Source organism: Pteronotus mesoamericanus, unplaced genomic scaffold (genome assembly GCF_021234165.1).
Source record: "Pteronotus mesoamericanus isolate MK-2021 breed Mesoamerican mustached bat unplaced genomic scaffold, CSHL_Meso_final scaffold_36, whole genome shotgun sequence".
Lineage (NCBI taxonomy): Eukaryota > Metazoa > Chordata > Mammalia > Chiroptera > Mormoopidae > Pteronotus > Pteronotus mesoamericanus.
Genome location: NW_026555313.1, coordinates 648,747 through 661,973, shown reverse-complemented (window position 1 = coordinate 661,973; position 13,227 = coordinate 648,747). Strand labels below are relative to the sequence as shown.

The following is a 13,227-nucleotide window of genomic DNA, read 5'->3' as shown; positions in this document are numbered from 1 at the left end:
AAATTATATAGGTGGACAACAGATTAATGATTTCAAAGGGTTAAGGACGGGGCTGGATACAAAGGGTTAGGGATGGTAGTAAACAAAGCCTTGTCGTGTTTGTATAGTTTTGTATGTTGACTGTGAGGATAGCTACATGAAGTTAACATGATAAAAATTGCATACAATTATACACAAATGAATACATGTATAACTGATCAAATACAAATAAGGGGCTATGGGTTGCAGCAATGTCAATTGCTTAGTTTTGATATTTTACTATAGTTATGAAAAATGTTAACATTAGGAGAGGCTGGGTGAAGCAGGCATACACTTGTGAATCTATTCATATCTCATAATAAAAGCTTTTTTTAAAGATTTTATTTATTTTAGAGAGAAGGGAAGAGACGGAGAAAGAGAGGCAAAGAAACATCGATGTGCAAGAGATGCATCACATCAATAGGCTGCCTCTCACATGTCCCCCACTGGGGACCTGGCCCACAACCCAGGCATGTTTCCTGATTGGGAATTGAACCAGCGACCTCTCAGTTTGCGGGCTGGCACTCAGTCCACTGAGCCACCCCAGCCAAGGCTCATACTAAAAGTTTTTTTTCCTCACCATAAGACATTTTTATATTGCTTTTAGAGAGAGAGGAAGGGAGAGAGGGAAGGAGGGTGACAGAGAGAGAGATAAAAACGAATGTGAGAGAGAAACATCGATTGGTTGCCTCTTATACACGCCCCTACTGGGGATCAAAATGCAACATAGGCATGTGCCCTGACCAGGGATCAAACCCTCAGCCTTTTGGTGTACCAGATGATGCTCCAACCAAGAGAGCCACACTGGCCATGGCATAAAAGTTTAAAAAAACAAACAAACCCGCAAATCAGCTATTTTTTAGTAGTCGAAATGTTTGCATTATTCTTTGCTTAAAAAATCCACATGACTAGACCAACCATAAATTTAAAGAGACCAAGTCTACCTAATGTCAGTTCACAGATTAAAGTTTCAGTAACTCATATTCACAAAGTATAAATGAAGCAGGAGAAATTAACACATCTTGCTCTCTAGAACTCTGTTATCCTTCATCTTGACTATACCAAAGTGATGGCGTGTGTAAACAGGCAAACCTGGCATTTCTGGACCACCCTGGGCTCAAGCTCTCTGCAGAAGTCACCCAACTTCAACTTCTCCTTAAATAGAATTTTAAAAAATAATGACAGTTAATATGTGTTGAGCACTAAACTACTCAACTACCTGCAACAAATAGAAGGTAAGAAAAGGACTTATAAGAAACTGGAAAATAGGGTCTTAGTTCATATTGTTTAAGATATAGGGGAAATAATGCACAGATATGCCTTTTAAGCATTTGGAAATATGTGTGGGAGACAACAAGAGAAAAATGGCAGTAGAATAAATATTCAGAATATAGATATTTGGTTTGATTTAAGTATTTATTGAACATGTGTTGGGCACCTATAGTGTCCTGATTAAAGCTCTGGGTTTGCCAGGGAGCCTGTGGTTTTGGAATTTGTGACACTAATGCCACCAATGTGACACCAACACTATAACTACTTCTCCTGATAACTGCTATGTATTCAGCACAATATATAATATTGGACACTATGCTAAGCACTCTACAAATATTATCTCATTTAATCTTCATGAGGACTTCATAAGATGGCATTATCATCCAGTTTTTAAAGTTGAAGAAAGTGAGAAGAGAGATGTCTAGATACTTTCCAAGTTCAGCCAACTAGACAATGTCAGAATCCAGATTGGAATCAGGTCATCTGATTTCTAAATTCATTCTCTAACCACTAAGCCATGTGCTTTCTCTAGAACGTGTTTTAAATTCTCCTCTTTGCTGCTCTTTATAGATGCCTCAGTTGCTTCCCAGCAGACCTCAGGGCTCTGGACATCTCCCTGACTTCTTATTTTTTCTGCTCTGTCTGAATGTGGAATTTGTTGGGGAAAGCAGACAGAGCAGATGAGGGAGATCTTCCTGCAGAGCTTTGTATGAATAGAGTTAGGTGGATAGATGAATGGAGGAGGATGGAAAGAGTATGAGAGAGTGTGTGTTTCTGTGTGTGTAAGAGACTTTGTTTTCACTGATTTAGTTATAAGGGTAAAACTAATTAGTGGACTAATCAAATCTGTTTCTCAGGCATTTAAAATTAAAACATCTTCTTCCTTAGTGATCTAAGGCCTAAGAATATACAAAAACAAAAGGCTTCCTGCATAGATTTCTCTATTCTTCCACACTCTCTGGGAACCTGATCTAGGATTGTTTCCGAGTAAACAAGACTACCAGTTTATTCCAATGATCAATTGTTGCATAACAAACTACCTCCAAACAGATAACACACATTGTTATCTCTCAGTGTTCTGTGGGTTGATTGGGCTGAGCTGAGCAGTTCTCACTCAGGGCCTCTCATACAGTGGAAGTCAGTGGCTGGGCCTGGAGTCCTCTAAAGGTCTTCTTCCCTGGAGCCTAACTGTGAATGGCTGGAAAGTCTCAGGCAGGTTAGGCTTCTCTGCATGGAGCGTTTCCACCTAGCTAGCCTGGAGTTTCTCACAGCATGGTGGTCTCAGAGAGATTAGAAGTCGTGCATGGGGCTGGCCTGTACCAACATGTAAGACTGATTCTGTGTATTTCTTTCCCCCCCTACATTCGGAGCTGTTGCTTTGGTAGCTTGAAATTGGTCATGGTGGGAGGGAGTATTTTTACCATGAAAATGGGCAAACACTGCAAATCAGGGTTTTCCCTTCCCCCTCCAAGAGAATCAGGTTGCTGACCCATGAGTTTACATGGTGCTTGGCTTCCCCTGGAGCTAGTGGGTCAAGAAGCCCAAGAGAAAGCCACAAAGCTTCTTAGAACCTAGCTATGGGTGTCCCCAAATGTCACTTTCTTCTTGTACCATTGGTCAAACACGTCCGTAAAGCTAGCCCCAATTCAAGAGGGAGAATTCATGGATGACAGTATTACTCATGTCCCAAGGAAGAGTAGCAAAGAAATTGTATAATATAGGACATGGTACAGAATAGGTATTCAATAAATACCTGGTAAATGAATGAACGAGTAAAATCACTTAAACACTAATCTGTATGTCCTTAAATCACTCTAAAAGTATAAAACTTTTGGGACACTTTATTTCAACATCAGAGAAGTCAATGAATTTTAAGTCCTCAAAAAACCCTAAATCAAAAGATTGCTTGATATAGATCTATTTACTCTCCGTCTGCAGGTATTCACAGATCTGTTTATTCAAGCCCTCCCTGCTTGTATACTCAGCTGGTACTGCCTGCATGACAATTGCAGAATTCTTGTTTTATAGATGTTTTTATACTATTTAGGTTTGCTTTACTTCTTTAAGTAAATTGCAGATTTCTCAAGAGAGTTCTCATGTATTGGGTTGGCCAAAAAGTTCATGCAGATTTTTCTGTACAATGGCTCTAGTAACAGTTAGTTGTCTTTAACTTAATTTGAGACAATTTTGTTAGATTGTATTGTGACAGCTGCCATATCATCATGCATTTAAAAAAAACAAAATTGGTGAATTTTTGTGCAATCACTTTAATATTGAAGATGGAAGAAAATATGCAACATTTTCAGTGTATTATGCTTTATTATTTCAAGAAAAGTAAAAACACAACTGAAATGAAAGAAAATAAAGAAAAAGATCTGTGCAGTGTATGGAGAAGGTGCTGTGACTGATCAAATATGTCAAAAGTGGTTTGTGAAATTTCTTGGTACTGTTGACATTTGGGGCAAATAATTATTTGCTGTGGGGCTGTCTTATGCATTGGAAGATGTTTAGCAGCACCCCTGGCCTCTACCCATTAGAAGCCAACAGGAGATAGCCGACATAGCTCAAAATATCCAAATAAAGAAAGTTATTGTTGAAATTGAAAAATGTGTCTTTTACTTTACAAAAAACTAAATGGACTTTTTGACCAACCCAATATTTCTTTGCCACTCCTTCCTACCATGTCAAAAACAGATAATTACATATGCACATACATACAAGTGCTTACAAGATATGCAATGGTTGAGATCATAAACCTTAAAAGAGAAGGAAGGAAAAGAACTAAAAATTCTTAATTGCTATGTTTCAGAGCCTTCCCTAAATGTTCTCATTTAACTCATATTCATTGAGTGAAGAAGGCATTATTAATGCTACTTCACAGTTTGGGAAAATGTCTCAAGAAGAGTCTACTGCCTGGTCAAGGCCGCACTGGAAGTGGAGAAGCTGGGATTCAAATGTAGGCCTGCATGGTTCCCAGGCCTGAGCTTTATGCATCCTTCAGGCCATCTTCCCACTGCAACACACACCTCCATCTTCCCCCATTCTCTCTGCCTCTGTCCTTGAAGTACCTACAAGAATCATAACGATGCTGATGTTTCTAAACCCCATATAGTGGAACAAGTGTTTAAGTTCTGCTCTTGTAAGAAAAAATGGCCTTTAATACCTTGGGAAGAAGTTTAAAATATGTTAGGGAGAGAGTGAGCATGGTAGCAGGAAGGTCAGTTGTTGCTATAACTAAGGCGAAGAACGTTGGTGGGTTGGGTCAAAGTGGTGGTGATGGAATGTAGAAATGTGGAAAATTTTGAGGAATATTAAGAAGACAGAATCGCCAGACTAAAAAATGACTGGATTGTGCACGGGCTGGTCAATCATTATAGAATCATCTGGCTGTACCAGGAAGTTAAGACTAAAGAGAGGAAGACTGAATGGGAGGTTTCCGTAACCCTGGAAGAAGATGATAGGGGCTTATTAAATGAGAGAAATAGCCATGGAAGTGGGAGAATGGATGGATTTGAGAGATAATATGGATGCAGAATCTGCTGGATGTGTTGCCAAACTACATGTGGGAATGTGAGGACAAAAGAAGAGTCGAGAGTAAAGTCCAGAAATTTGTTATGGACAAGCAGATGCTTTTCACCGAACTAGGGACACAGAAGGGGAAGCAGATCTCAGGTAAGGACAAGTTCTGGATGAACCAAGTTTGAGGTGAACTTGTCAGCAGACACTGGCAGACAGTATGCAACTACATTTATAACAAAACAAGCATCTCTTAATCTAATGAGATTCTTGCTCCCTTCAGAGGTTAAGGATGAATGTACTGAATACTATGTGTAGCAGGGTTCTGTGTCAAGTAATAAAAGGATTTTGCAATTCTCAACGTTTTCAGTTTACAGTGGTTAAACTCACTCCGAAAGCCATTTATCACCCTGTAGGCACCTCCCTAATAACCAAGATGGCTTTATTGAGCCTTCCAAAGCTAATAAGACATGTATGATTCAATCAGCGACAGTGACTCATATAACCCATTGAAAGTGTTGCAGGGAAAGTTTAGTGGTTCCTAGGACCACATGTCTACCTGCACACAAACTGCACCCCCCCAATCCCCCCAAAACTCATGCTCATTTTCTTAGAACTTAGGACAGGCGCACAGGCGTGTTTGCACACTTCTGCCCCACACAGCAGGACAGCCTTTGTTTATACAAGGCGCCTGCCTGCATGTCTGGACAGGAAGCTGGGGCCCCTTTGTCTTCTGCTGTACTCTGAGGCAGAGAGGAAGCCTTCACACCAGTGAATGAGCAAATAAAGGCTCTCAGGAGTGCTGCTGCTTTTCTGCACATCAGCTTTTGTCATGAGACCCTATAAGAGTTCTACCCAAAACACAAGGCCAGTTGTTAGGAAGGCAGAGGGGGTAAGAGAGTCCCAACCCAAAGGAAACCACCTGTAGGGGCTTCACTAATGTGCTTGTTACACAACTCTCAGAACAGGCACCGAAACCAAGCTCAGCTCAGATTTCCTGGCCCACTGCATGAACCCGCTGCTTATGCACCCAGCTGAGTGAGGCTCTCCTCACCCAGCCCAGGGCCTGCTGGCCCACCAGGTGGATACCAGGTACCTGGGAACCAACTGAACTCCTCACCATATCGAGTGTCCCTTGACCTGACTCCAACTTTACCCAGAGATGCCCTAAAAAATCCTCCTTAAATCAAGATTTCCTGGATGAAAACCCACAAAATAAGAGCTCCTTACCTGAGAGAAGGTCCTGGTGGCTGGCAGTAGAAAAAGCACCAAGTTCTAACAGAAGGGACAGGGATTCACAGGACAAATCTGTTGGTTTTAAAAGAAGAAAGGTGACTTCATTCTGGGTGCCGTGGAGTTGAAGAGAGCAACGAGTGCTCCCTGGCTGAGCCAACTCTGCCTCATCAGTGATGACTCCATCCAAATTATGCAGCCGCTGCCCAGACATGCTCAGCCTCCAGAAGGTAAATCTCTGGAATCTGACTAGCCCTGTTTTCAAAGAGCTTCAGAAAGTCTTGAAACACCAATCACCTTAATCAGCACCAAGGAGAGAAAAACTATGCACTATTTCCCTGAGTTGTATCATTGTCTCCCAAGAATCCAACTGTCTGAAAAACAGCTTTGAGGGAAGGAAAACAGGTATTTAAATTCCTGGGAAATAAACATTTTTGAGGAAGGAAGGTAGAGAAGAAGCAAAGAAATTTCAGTCAGGGTGAGGGGCATTAAGAAGCTGGAAATTATCAGCTTGCTAAGAAGTTTTCTGAGCCGGTAGGCTTATAGGCATTCAAAGGTGACAAATAGGTGACAGCTTGTGCTTTGAAGAGGGGAAGGTATTCAGTTAAGCAGTGGGGATGAGTCGCTTTATAGAAAGGAAGTGTGATAGTGTTTCTAATGAAGGCAACCAATTTTTATTTTCTTTTTATTGAATATGATACCACTCAACCAAATTAGGGCCATTTGTAACAATAATATATCAGCTCAAAACATGCTGACATTTCACCGAGAAGATCTGGGGAAAGAGATGTTTAAGGAATTTTCTCTTTTGTATGTTAGAGGTGAGGCTGGAACAGTCAAATTTGTAACACAGGATTCAAGGTCAGGTCAAGCCAGCCAGTAGGCCAGGCATCTCTCCTTGATGCTGTGCGCTTGGGAAGGACTCTTGACTGTGGTGTCAGAGCAAGGAATGGCAGTGGTGTGTCCTGTGTTGGAAGTGGGGCAGAGGCTTGAGCTTAGCAACCCAGTGCCCTTTCCCTAGCACCTCGAATTCAGGAGACTATAAGGGGACTTTGGGTCAGCAGACATGTATTCAATTTCTTGCTGAGCTATTTTGAGGCTTTGGGATCTCCTTGTATCAAGCTTCCAGAGAAAGTGAAATAAAGAAATATCTCTTTCTGTGGAGATAGAGGTATTCAGGTCCAACATTAGAAGGGGTTTTTGAAGTCAGAGATTTAAGACGTATCAACACAGAGTGTAAAACAAACTTGCAAGTCTTCTGGTCAGGGTGTAAATTATGAGAGAAGTAGAAGGGGGTGGAGTTTCATCAATGGTAAGATCAATAAAAAGGCAGGAGGCATTTTTATTCACTTCATTATAGTCTCCTTAAAGCCTAGTACAGAGACTAACACACAGTAGGTACTCAGTAGGTAGAGAATAAGTAATGTCAGACAGCCCCCTTCCAGTTTCAGATTTCTGGAACAGATGCGTTGAGTCACCATCTGGTAAACAAGGCAATGGCAGTGAGTATGAGCCAGTGGGTCCTGTGGAATGCGAGAGGAACTTGGCCATTTGCTTTGTCCCAGCTCCCAGGTTCATTGCCAAAGTTAGAACAGAGCAAAGAAAGCCAACTTCTGGACACTTTGCCTACACTTCTCCCCTATACATCAACTAGACACTAATCTCCAATTACCTTTTGTTCCTAGTATTCTATCATAAAATTTTCAAACTTAGAGATACGTTGAATAAATTTTGCAGTGGACACCCATATACTCACCATGTAGTTTCTTCAATTAACATTTTACTGTATTTTTTTTTATATATTGATTCTCTGTCCATTCCTTTATTCAACCAGTGACTTACTTAATTATTTTTATTATTGTGTTTCAAAGTAAGTTGCAGATATTGAAGATTCCCCAAATATTTCAATGTTATTAAGCAGAGTTCAATATTTACTTACAGTTATTTTTTTACAGTGTTCCCATATCATTCCCTCTGCCTGTCAACCACGTATAAGAATTTTAGTTGTTTTATGTTCTTCGGATGACATTTGGTGTAGTAGTTATTTCAATATCATATGTTGAAAAGACTTTCCTTTCCCAGTTGGGGTGCTTTTGACATCTTTGTCAAAAATAAAATAAATGTGTAAGTGCAGGTGTCTTTTGGGGTTCCTTACTCAATCCTAGCAACCTGTTTGTTGATCCTTGGGTCCATACCACACTGCATTGGTTACTGTAGCTTTAGGACAAACTTGGAAGTCAAGTGGTATAAGTCTACAACTTTGACTTCTTTTTTTTCAAGACTTCTTGAATATTCTAAGTTCTTTGCATTTCTGTAGAAATTTTAGAATCAGCTTGTCAATTTTGATTTAAAAGCATACTAGAATTATGATTAGGATTGTACTGAATTCATAGATCAACTTAGTAATTGCCATCTTAACAACACAACCTCTCCATTTATTTACATCTTTAAATTCTCTCAACATTGTTTTGATTTTCTCTTTGTCATTGATTTTTTCTTTGCCATTTGTTTTCAGCACTTTGACTATCATATACCTAAGTATTTTTATTTCTGTTCTGTTTGTTTTTGATATTAATCTTTCTTGGTGTTTATTGAGGTTTTAGTCTGTAATATGTCTTTTACCAAATTTATAAACTTTTCACCCATTATTTTTTCAAGTATATTTCTATGTCATTCTTTCTCTCTTTTCTTCTGAGATATATAAATGTATAGTATAGATATAGATATAGCTACCTTTTGGTATTGTTGTAAATATTTACAAGTCTGTACATTTATTAAATGTCTGTTCCTCAGTTTGGATCGTTTCTGCTGATCTACTAATTCACTGTGTTTTTTTCTTCTTTGATCTCCCTTGTGATTCTAAGTACATTGATTGAATTTTTATTTCATCTATTTATTTTTTAGTTCTTATAGTTTAATTTGGTTCTTCTTATAGTTTCTACTTATCTGCCATAATTTCCCACATTTTCATTCATTATGAACATATTTCCCTTTATATACTTGAGGAAAGATATAATAACTTATTTAAAATTCTTGTCTACTAATTCCATCAGTTCGGTCATCTCAGAGTTGGTTTCTATTGATTGTCTCTTCTATTTAAAATGAGTTATGTTTTCCTGTTTTGTTGTATGTTGAATAATTTTGGAGTGTATCCTGGTTGTTATGAATGATATGTTGTAGAAAGGCAAGATTCTTTTATGAATTCTGATGAGTATTGACTTTTCTTTATTCGGGCCTTTTAAGTGGCTGAACTCAAACTGCAAAATCCTATCTCCCCTGTGGGGGCTGGAATTTCAGTGCAGTTCTTTTAGCTGAAGCTGGGATTCTGTTTCTTGCATACATAGCTCAGGGGTCAGCCAGAGTTCTGGGCAGAGGTTAACCATAGATCGTAGGGTTTCCCCTCTACTCTGCATACCACAGGGAGGGCCCTGTTCTTAGGCTAAAAGCTATAAAACAGGAAACTTAGCCCATTCCAGTATGTTCTTCCAGTGGTTCAGTCTCCTCTGTTTCTGTTTTTGTTCTCTCTCCACTACCTTCAACTAATTGTTCTTATATTTTGTCTAGAGTTTATAGTTGTTATGTATGAGAGGTATGGTCCAATAGCATGCTGGTCATCTCAGAAGGCTTCAATCACCTTTTTAGTCACCTATCTTACCTTCGACAAGATAATTCATGGTGCTTTCCTGAGATATTAAATGTGTTTCATTTCCAGCACCACTTTAGATTGATTGGTAATGTTAAAAAGAATACTGAGCTTCAACAGAAAAGGGTAACATAATCAATAAGCAATTATTTTATCATATATTGCTTTAACATGTATGTCTGCCTTGGCTATGGGAGGGTCAGGGTAAGCCAGATATTTGCAATTTTTATAGTTATTTACAAACTTAATGTTAATACTAAGCAGTTTGTACCTGCTAGAACATCTCCTTGAAGTGAGTACTGTATTTGCTTGTTTAACGGTTGATTTTCTCCATTAAATGTAAACTTCATGAGAGCTGGGATGCTTGTAACATTCACTCTTGTGTGTCCAGTGTCTCTCATGTGGAATACAGGAGGCTCTCAGTAAATATTTGGTAACTGAATGATAGTACTGTCTAATTGGGACCCATCCCAACCCGTTACAAGTTATCATCGGTGATCGATCCCTTAAAAAGTAGACAATTTAGGAGTACCAAATCCAGTTTAATTTTTGTTTTTGAGTAATGTTTTAAAATTTCATAACCAACGTAGAGAAACAAATAAAACACAGATTAGCAAAAAAGAAAGTAAATCAAATCACTCCACTTTTTTCCTCTCAGATATAAGCATTATAACGATTTTTTCACATACCTTATTGTTAGTCTTCAAATTTTTATTTCCAACCTTGGGTGCATATTAGAATCATCTGCACAGCTTTGAAAAGTCATGATGTTCATGCTACACCCAAGACCAATTAAATCACATTCTCAGGGACTAAGCCTGAAACATTAGTATTTTTTTTTTTTTTAAACTCCCAAGTGATGCCAATACAGTTGACCCTTGAACAACATGAGTTTGAAATGTTCTGGTCCACTTTTACACAGTTTTTTTCAATAAATATACTCAGCCTTTTCTTACCCATGGGTTTCGTATCCACAGATTCAAACAACCATGGTTCAGAAACAGTATTTTCACATTCCCCGCCACAGTGTTACAATCTCAGATTCCCAACCTTGAATCAAAACATTATTTTCACATATTTTCACATTTGCAGCTCCCTATGCAAAAAACTCTTTCAAGGCCACAGTTGGCTGAATTTGCAAAGGGCCCACTTATAGACTCAAAAGTTACACTCAGAACCAAGATAATTTTATTAACTATTGTCACCCCAATGCATTCAATAAAAAAGAAGAAAAAGTTATATGTGGATTTTCTACTGTGTGGGATAGGGACCCCTAACTCACAAGTTGTTGAAGGGCCCACTATGCACAGTCCGGGAGACCTAAACGGTATCCGAGCCAGGATTATAAGATTTTTCTGATGTCATTTTCAGTTTCTTCCCTGACACAGCCCTTGCCCTCCAGGAAAGTTCAGAGAAGACAGGATTTGAAGCAATTAAATATAAAACAATTAGAAGTCAAAAAAACACCAAACACACATAGTCAAGTACTAATCTGCATAGAAGCTGCAAGTTAAGTGTGCCAGGAGAGGCGGGCGTGGGTGCGGTCAGAGAGGACTCACCTGGACTGCTTGCTTCTTGGCGGAGCCATGCCAATTATGTGGAGCCTCCTCCCTCCAGAAAGGTTTTCTGTATCAGGTTAGAGAAAGGGGCACAGAGTGACCCATTAGAATGATAGATGATACTGATTCTACCCCTCGGTTTTTTGAAAAATTTCTGCTTTATTGAGCCCCCAGGTTCCTGGCCTCTGCTCTCTTTTTGTGTTTTTAATACTGTTTTTTAATCTTACACCTGACGGCAGAATTTGAGAAGACCAGCCTCAACCAGAGAATTGCTGCAGAATTGTGCCATTGCTGGCCAGGTGGCCTGCCTGACTTGGGTGTGGAACCCAAGTGAGTTGGGCAGAAACATCTATCGGCACCCATTTCTCCAGCTTGTCCCAGGGGAATCGATCAGCAACAAAGCACTGAGCCGTTTTTCACCCAGGTGGCACAACAGAAGCTCCCAGGATATTGTAAAATACGTCTTCTTAAGCTGTGCCCCAGAACAGTTAACTTAGAACCTCTGGGTGAGGATGGTCAAGCCCTGGTATTTTTGTCAATGTGCCCCAGGAAATTAGAATATGACCCAGGGTGAGAAATATCAGTGAGGCAACTTGATGGCCCATCCTCCTGGGCTGTGGGTGGATTTGAAATCCCCCTTCCTGCTGTTTGTGAAGGCAACACAGAGCAAAGTGCCAGGTGTTATGATGAGTAGGCTGTGGTTAGAATCCTTGCTTTGTCATTTACCGGTTGTGTGACACTGGCTAAGTTAGAGGACACCTCTGACATTCCATTTAGTTAACAGTGAAAGAGGCAAAATAATAGAACCTACCACTGAGATGCAATGAGACACAAAGACACTGACACACAGTGTGGATCTCATGAATACCCTCTCCCTTCCCTCCCTACACCCCCATTCCCACCCTACCTTAGCTTGCAGTAAGAGCTACGGGCAGCTCCAGCATGGTTTTGTGCTTGTTCTCCTTGATCTGTTCATGACCACAATATCAGTCTGGATTTGCTGCCCTGGTCCCTGGATCTGGCATTCTGATCTGAGCTTCTGAACTTGATCTGGCTCTTCTTTCCTGCCTTGCAGGTTCTGGGCCCAGTTTCCATCACCTGTTTCTGTTGCTCAGCTCTAAGCCCCACTGGGCCAGTTTCTAAAAGTAACTGGCCTCCTGTTGCTGAAGCCCCAGCTAAGTTTTAGCACCAGGAGGGGGTGGGACTAATTTTAGATTCGTCCTGAATTAACATCTGAGAACAGGCTGTTGTGAGCACCTTCGGAGGCCTCCCCAAATGGGTCCTTAAGATGGGGTCGCATGAGTCTTTCCTATAAGTCAGCCAGGTGACTTTTTCAGAGGCTGCCTATGGAACAACCTGGCACCAAGCAATAAACAAGAGTTACATGAGGTAAATATGCTAGTCACTCAGCTTTTATTAAATGCAGGTTCACTCAAGGTAGAGCAACATACATTAATACCCTACACCCTCTAACAATCTAGGAGGAACATAACACCCAGCAGTCAATGGGGGAAAACAAATCCAAGTCCCAGAGTCTCAGTCAGGGGGTCCTGGAGACAGCACGGCAGGCAGGGAAGCCGTCAGCATCTTGCAAGGCAGAATCTAGCGGAGTCAGATGGGCAGTGGAGCAAAGTTCTTGGTCCAGCAGGGCAGAGCCTCTGGCGGCACAGCAGTCAGGAGAGCAGCTCAGCAGAGAGCAGCAACCTGGCGCGTGGAGCTCAGCTGTCTCAGCCGCAGTCTGAGGTCCCCCCTTCTTAGAGCCTTGAGGGTCGTGTACTCCACTCTTCTGAGTGTGTCTATAAATGTTTTGAGACCCTTGGTAAGTCTTTGGGGAATTCCCGGCAGGCCTATCCTGGGGCACTCCCCTCCACAGATGTGTCCAGGTCACATGGGCAATACCTTGAACACCCCACCCTGCCAGACATGTCTGGCATGACTTAGGTAGTTTCCTTCTTGAACCAGACTCTCTGCACATGCTCTAAACAT

General features: G+C 40.6%; 1 protein-coding gene across 5 annotated transcripts in view; it reads right to left on the bottom strand.

Moving 5' to 3' along the window:
* Positions 1–12,334, bottom strand: part of AMOTL1 (angiomotin like 1) — a 152,563-nt gene extending 140,229 nt beyond the window's left edge. For 3 of the 5 annotated variants that reach the window (XM_054592224.1, XM_054592222.1, XM_054592227.1), the window contains exons 1-3: positions 12,149–12,334; positions 11,242–11,308; positions 6,037–6,114 (exon numbers count right to left, since the gene is read on the bottom strand). The gene's annotated coding sequence lies outside the window, so the exon portion shown is untranslated. Of the gene's footprint in view, positions 1–1,110; positions 1,174–6,036; positions 6,115–11,241; positions 11,309–12,148 lie in introns of all 5 variants that reach the window. The other 2 variants (XM_054592223.1, XM_054592228.1) reach the window with 2 other exon arrangements.
* Positions 12,335–13,227: the final 893 nt, after the last annotated feature.